The sequence below is a fragment of the Diuraphis noxia genome, unplaced genomic scaffold (assembly GCF_037042655.1).
Source record: "Diuraphis noxia isolate RWA-SAM2 unplaced genomic scaffold, SU_Dnox_SAM2 contig0004, whole genome shotgun sequence".
Taxonomy (NCBI): Eukaryota; Metazoa; Arthropoda; class Insecta; order Hemiptera; family Aphididae; genus Diuraphis; species Diuraphis noxia.
In genome coordinates, this window is record NW_028301714.1 from 35,092,923 (window position 1) to 35,101,060 (window position 8,138).

The 8,138-nt window shown below is 28.2% G+C and overlaps 1 long non-coding RNA gene across 1 annotated transcript; it reads right to left on the reverse strand.

The window, feature by feature from the left end:
* Nucleotides 1–225: 225 nt before the first annotated feature.
* Nucleotides 226–7,876, reverse strand: LOC149056005 (uncharacterized). Its single transcript, XR_016191805.1, has 3 exons — nt 7,801–7,876; nt 4,011–4,209; nt 226–433 (listed from the first exon to the last, which is right to left on the reverse strand). It is a non-coding gene; the product is annotated as an uncharacterized LOC149056005 (long non-coding RNA).
* Between the last annotated feature and the right edge of the window lie 262 nt (nt 7,877–8,138).

Genomic DNA, 8,138 nt, shown 5'->3' on the forward strand with positions numbered 1-8,138 from the left:
TAATTTGGTTAGGTTCTCAAAAACATTTTATTAAATAGAAGTTTCAATGTATATATTGACAGTAAAAACATGTTGGTTTGGTTTTGTTTAGGACTTGTTTAGCATTTTCGAGACATGATATAATCTTAAAAATAATTTAGCTATTTTTTAGCTATTTATAGACATTTTAAATGTTCAATTAAGAATTTTTTAATATATTTACAATTTTAGTTTTGTCTATTAATTTTATATTTTGTTTGTGAGTAAAAACTAAAAAGCTTGATAATATTAAAACAAGGTCTTTATCTTGTATCTTATGTATTGTCAAAAGCTTTCTGCGTGAGGCAATCAGTTTAACATATTGTCATATTAATAGGTTTTTTTTATAAGTAAGTCGTTAACTTTTGGAGCAGGAATTCTTCAATTTTCATTTTTTCAACACTCAAAATATTTACTGTAACAAATTAGAAGTTGACATTAGTTAAAATATTTACATACAATGTTGTATTATAAATTAATGGAATATAAATTCAAATTGTTTGTGTTGTTCTATATAGAATTATATATATTAGCGGTTGTAGCAATGCGTTATTCGTATATGCAATCAATAATCGTTTAATTATAAACTATAAATATTTAGCAATAATAATATTATTTTATTTTCCATTTTAGAATATTATTACTCAATTTATTTATCAATTGAAGAGAAATTAAATTCGTTATAATATGTTATATATGTGCTGTTAATTGTTATGTACACGTATTAATGATTTGTAAGTTATTTATAAATATATCCTACAATTTGAGTTTTTTTTTTAGATGTATGCCATGAAAATAATTTATTAAAGCAGATATTAAGATATTAAGCTTTAAAGGTAAAAAATGGTGTTATTTAGTTATTTTTTTTTATCAGCTTAATGAATCCATTTTTCACCATATTATGTCATTATGATACACATACCATATGATACATTGTTACTTGTAAGTTCCAGTGTTGTACTAGTTTAGGAAAAAAGAAATTCACTTGCAAAATATTAGGTAAAGGTACTAATATGTTCTATTTTCTATACATTTATAAACAATTATTGTCCCTTATAACTTAAGTCTTATTTGTGTAAAATAGGTAATTAAAGTTATATATTATACCTAAATCATATTACTTATAATTTATTATGACTTAAAAAAAAAACAACAATCAAATAGTGATTATATTCATTAATGATTAATATTTAAATGGTAAGAAAAAAGATGAGCGCGTGCTTACGGAATGCCACCGGGTAAAGCTAACTTTTTTTTTTTTTAAGAAATTTACAATCTATACCTTAGGCACAATGAGTAAATGTGAAACAAAATATATATAAGGTATCAAAACAATTAATATTAATAATAAAAACAGTTTACAATAAATTATATAGTACATAATACGTTTGATGAGAGCAGCCACCCATTAATGACACTCTCGCTCGTTTTTTTTTTTTTTTTGAGTATACTTAATTATTTAGTACTTGATTTATATAAGCAAGTCACGGCACCACTTACGTTTTAATCTTCTTGGAGAGTTTCCGGGGATAGTTGGGGTAGAGAGATTTCTAACGATGGGATTGGGGTGAGATAATAAGTAGTGGTGGAAACGTTTATAATAAATTTTTGCTTCATCATGCACTAGAGGCATTTTTAAATCTGAATGAATAGTATGATTAGATACATAGGGAGAGGCATTTAATAATTTACGAAGCGCTAGATTTTGGAAAGTTTGTATTTTGTTTAGATTGGACTTTTTTGCGTTTCCCCATAATTGCAGTCCATATGCCCTCATGGGTTTAAGTAAGGATTTATAAATAAGGAGTTTGGTACTAGTATGAGTGTATCTGTTATTATAAATGAGATTTGTTAAAAGACGTAAACGTTGGTTTAAGTTTATCCTTTTTGATTTAATATGTTGGGCCCATGTCAGCCTTTTATCGAGGGTTAGGCCAAGATATTTAGTGCTCTGAGCACTTGGAATTTGGGTCCCGTAAATGAAAACATCATTGCACGGGGTAAGTCTTAGGGTGAACGTCGTATGGATAGATTTCGCTTGATTAATTTTAAACCTCCAGTTGGTGTACCAATCTTCCATAAGAGAAAGGTGAGATTGGAGATTTTGAACTGCTAATACAGGGTTAGAGTGAGTTGAGAGTATAGCTTTGTCATCCGCATAATCTGCAACCATTGTGTTAGGGGAGGTTGGTTGATCCGAGGAATATATATTATAAAGGAGGGGGGAGAGAATACTACCTTGGAGGACACCCGCTGAAATATTGGCTATAGAAGAGTAGGCATTACCAACACGGACTTGAAAATTATGCTCAGAGAGATATGATTTAATAACAAGAAAGTAGGTAGGATGAAGAAATTTTTTTAATTTATAGAGAAGGCCGTCATGCCATACCCTATCGAACGCCTGAGAGATATCGAGAAATGCACTAGTGCAGAAAAGTTTTTTTTCTAAGGCGTAGGATATGGCATCAACTACTCTATGGACCTGCTTTATAGTTGAGTGGGCAGTACGAAATCGAAATTGAGAATTGGGAATGATATTGTTTTCTGCTATACACGGGAGCAAACGTTTGAGTAAAAGTTTTTTCAGAATTTTTGCAAAAAATGGAAGTAGGCTACGGGACGAAAAGAGGAAATAGAATCTGGTGGTTAATTAGGTTTAGGGACTAAGATAATTGTAGAGAATTTCCATAACATTGGGAAGTAAGAGAGACGTAAAACAGAGTTAAAAATATAGGAAAGATGTACAATTGCTTTTTTAGGTAGGCATCTAGCTACTTCAGCTGTTATTAGGTCGAATCCTGGAGATTTCCTAAGGGAGGATTGACTTATTGCGAATTTAATATCATTTGGTGTGAAATGTTTAACAGGACTAGTCGTAGGAGGGAATGGAGAATTAAGATAATCATTAACAGTATTAACAATGGTATGGGAGAAAATGTCAGGGTGAGGTTGGAAAATATCAGAAAGATGCGCTTTGAAAAGTTCAGCTTTGTCCGTGTCAGAAATTACATAACTGCCGTTTGGGTTTTTGATTGGAAGGTTAGCAGATTTATATTTATAGATTTTTTTAGTCTCTCTCCAGAGACTTCCATCTTTAGTAGATAGATTTGAAAGAAAATTAGCAAGGGATTCGGATTTATATTTCGCTAAAACTTTTTTAAGATGGTTGGCCAGTTTATTATATTTTTGTTTATCGGACGGAAGACGCGTTCGTTGATACAAAGCTCTAGCTCTACGTTTATCTACAATGATACTGCGTATATATTCTGGAATTAGGGGGTGATGAGCTGCAGGTTGAAGTTTTCTTGTTGAAGACCAAGCCGCAGACTGTATAAGTTTTGTAAGGTTATTTACAGCAAGATCTATATCCGCAGGTGTTTTAAGTTTTCATTGAGACGGATTTGTTGGTCAACACGATTATGGAATTTAAACTTGTCGGTATAGGAATTGAATAATTTAAGAGACTCATGTCTAGTCAGTAGGGAAGTACTTACTGTTAACATCACTGAAGAGTGATCGGAATTAGGTTCGAGGAGGTTTTCTGTTTTACAGTATAGGTTATTTGGAATTTTAGCAACAAAAATGTCTAAGATATCAAGTTTTTTGTGTATGAAGGCCGACCTTCATACACAAGCACCAGGTATGTAGGACCAGGCTGAACAAGAACTTTGAAATATTTGGATGATATAAAATTTTGAAGAACTAACCCACGCGGATTATTTGTGCGACAACCCCATGACAAATGTTTAGCATTATAGTCTCTCCTCCAACTATAAAATTGTGATTTAATGTGAGAAAGTAGTCAGTAAGGATTTGGTTTGTTATCTTGTGTTTCGGTGGGGGGGGGGGGGAGTATAAGGCCGCAATGGTGATTGGGACGTTATTTAAATTTATATTTATTGCACAGGATTGCAAATAGGGTTGGCAGAGATGGTGGGTGCCTCTTACATTTGAAGTCTTATTTCTAACATTATCAGATAAAAAATTACTTTTTGTAATTTGTTTTCTGCCACGCTGAAGATCTCTGTAGACAGAACATCCTTTATAACTTGCTGGGTGATCCCCAGAACAGAGTGCACATTTTGGTGGATCTGAGCGCGAGTTTGGACATGAAGAAGATTGATGATGATCACCACATCTGACACAACGTGAGTGATAGCCACAGTATGATTTTGTGTGTCCATACTCCTGGCAGTTAACACATTGGCTGATCACTTTAGGTTTGTAAGGCTTAAAGCTAACTTAACGATTAATAACGGCTTAATGGCCTAATTAGGTATTAGGGCCTAATACCTACGTAAGTTTTTTGACTGTAAAAATAAACTAATAATTAGTGATTTATCTGCAGTAAGTAAACCATTTTGCAAATTGCAAGTTAAAATACAAATTAATAATAAATCAAAACTCGATTCATCTATAGATAATTATATTATTGTATATAAGACCTACTTGTTTATGTAAAATAAAAAAGAGTAGTTAAAACAAATCTTTTTCTATAAACCTTATAAGTTATAACTTACAAGTAGGTAATGTTTTTAATTAAAATCATGCTTTTATAAACGTATTCATTTATTATATTCTTTATATTGTTTTGTATTGATTCAACTGTGTTTGAATGGTAGCAATATATAATTTGTTATTGTATGTGTTTATTGGAACAGCAAAAAGTGTAAAATATTGAACATAGCCATACTAGTTCATCCAGTTCGTTATTGAAATGTTAATGAATTGTATCATATTAATATATGTAGATAACAAAGCAGCTAATGGAAATGATTGTTTATTGAAAAATTTTAGGGTTTAAAATATGGAATAATTAAATACATTTTGTTAGTATAACATTTAAAAAAATATAATATAATATCTAAGGATTAAATATTTAGACTAATTTTAACCTAACCATGAGTCCACGAACCTGTTCATTGTTACACCATTCTACACAGAACAACGGAACGTTAATGATACTTTATAAATACTAATACTAATATAATATGAACAATATTATAATAATTCTTCAATCACATGTAGGTATATCTACATATTATGTTTTTTAGTAAATCTATTAGTTCAACGTGTGATACATTAACATTACGTATCGTTTATGAGAAATTACTTATACGTATTTCCCGTATAGAAAAACATATATTACTTAAATACTACTGCAATATCATAAATTATAAATGTATTATTGTTGCAATATAGAAAAAAATGTACCTATATTGCGTTGGATTTAAAAATTCATCGCTGGACATATTAAAACCCACAAGAGCATCGTCTAACCCCAACCTATATCCGAGGGTTTGTAGTCATTGGTTCAAGTAATATATTTCGTATGAAAGCGAGTTGAGAAACAAATTTAAACATGTAAATATTAACAGACAGATATACCATATGGAATAGCACGAAATAAAATAAAATTAATAATAACATTAATGAAAAGAAAGCTTAGTAAGACAAATGGTAACTATTATAGCTGGGATTTATTTAAAACTATAGATTATAAATGAATGTCCAGATTTCGTATCCAATCGATTGCTTTAAGTTACCTAATAATTATCTATGATATTATTATAGTTCTAATAACGATGATATAAGTTGTTGAATTTGGTAGTGTGGTAAATGAAACTTAATTAAGGTATATTTTCTTTTATGTATACTATACGTGTCTAGGTCTAATACAAAAAGCAAAGTAAAAATAAAGTATTACTTATAGATATTTATATAGTTTGTAGACAATATTACATAATGCTATAAAATCTATAATAGAATAATAGTTTAATTTACCAAACATTAAAATGTTTCGGTTGTTATTTGTAAGTTTTTCACTTTAAATTATCTTATCATAACACACGTAAAGATATGGTATGCATTTTAAGTACTTATATGAGTCAATGATCTATTTTTTAAGTTATTATAATTTTAAATCAATAATCTCGGTGAAACCTAAAAGCGCAAATTCGCCTTTTTTTCGATAACTCTAAAGCGCAAAACAAATTCGCACTTTTGTACCTTGGTAGTAGGATAAAATATCAGAAATAAATTGTAAACCTATAGTCATCTCCAATGCATAAATTTGGATCATGTATAAAGAAAAAAAATTCCAAATTGGAATATTTGATGACAGTTGGCTTCAAATTTTAAATTTAATTTTGAGGTACCTACTCATTATTATATTAGTTTAATGTATTTATGAATTTATTTATGATACTTGTTTAACTAATTTAAAATAATACTCAACATTATTATTTTTATTTTTTACTGATTTTTTAAACTAATTTCAATATCACTGTAAATGCTTAATTAAAAATTAATAATAACGATGATTTTATTAAAATACACATTTTTATGAAATTAATTTTTGTTTATGGGTTATTAAAAAAGTAATTTTTTTGCGCTTATGGGTTATTTATTTTTTCGCCTTTGGGCCACGTTTGGGTCATACTTTGCGCTTATGGCGACAGCCAATAATCTACTATCTTAAGTTAAATTTAAGGTCTCAGAGGATCCCAAAACCTTTTCTCGTTTTGTATTCTCTTAGTAATTGTAATTACCTCACCAATCGTCTCCCGATATTGTTATAAGAAAACTGGCCAATCAAAACTCATAATAACTTAGTTTTTTGTATACCTATAATTAATTAAATTAAAATGTCTTTTTCATACTTCATGATAATTGCGTGTTTAATTTTATTAACATTATTATTTTAATCATATCATACATTATATGTAAATGAAATGTATTAATGTAGGCATTAAAATTGAAATTATTACCCATACTTACACGCTCGTCGCGTGTCGGCATATTCAAATATAATTAAATAATAACTCTATTTTTTTTTATGCGGAACACTATATAATGTCAATTTTTTTTAATTTCTTCAAATATTTTTTAAGAATAACAACCTACCTAATTAAAAAATTTTTAAGCTTATCAAAAAGTTATTATTTATATACCTATAAATGCCTATCTAAATCAAACATAGGTACATTTTTGGTTATTTTAAATTACATCAAGATTAATATTGAAAGTATAATGTTTTAGTTCCAGTGATGAAATATTTCTTTTATATTTCGTAACAACTATTATTTAAGACAAAAATATTGGAGTGTACCTTATTGTATAGTGGCCAACATATACACTTATAACTCGTTATATACATACATATTTAGCAGATTATTTACAGTTTACAGATTATTTGATACTTATGCATTTCTATTTCAATCTAACTGCTAAATTGTTGATTAAAATATTAGTATATTTAATATTATGATACCTAATGAATAGAATTCACTTACTATAGGTACTAGACATAAATATTTCTAAGATACCTATAAAAATATATACGAAAAAAAAATTTATATTCAATTCTTACATTTAACTATAACAAAATGTAAGAATTGAATTTTTATTTTTTTTTATTTACTACTAATCTACTTTCTTTATTACTACTTATTTAATGCATTTCCGCCATCAAAAACTTTTGAATGCGTATTGTGAATATAAATAAAAATAAATAGTATAAACTATATTATATAGCATTACCTACAGCTATACAGATTAAGTTATGTATACTATATTACTATGAACAAAAAGTTAATACTATACATTAAATGTGTATTTATGAATTACAGCTATACAAGTATGACTTAATTCTATTAGGTATATGTATAAAAAAATATATACATTATATACAATGACACTATATCTATATATGTATCTTTATATTGGACTTTATATAGAAGTTGGAATGATTTTTATAACATGTTATAAAATTCTTACCGTCTTAATTTCTCTGTTGATTAACACAATATATAAGGTACATATACAAATATTATTATTCACTCGTCACTACAACTTTGCAAGCTAAGCTGTTATTTATAAAAATGATAAATACAATATTAATTATTTTGACTCATACCCACTCAAATAATATTGTTGTTTCTTAACTCTTAACCCTGTTATTTGAAATCAGGAAGATTAAAAAAAATACCTATGTCATGTCATGACAACTGACAAGTACAACCTATATGAGTATATCGATTATGTAACAAAATATACTTTGCTGTTGTGTTGTCGTGTAAATAAAACATAATATACACAGAATCAAAAATAAATTT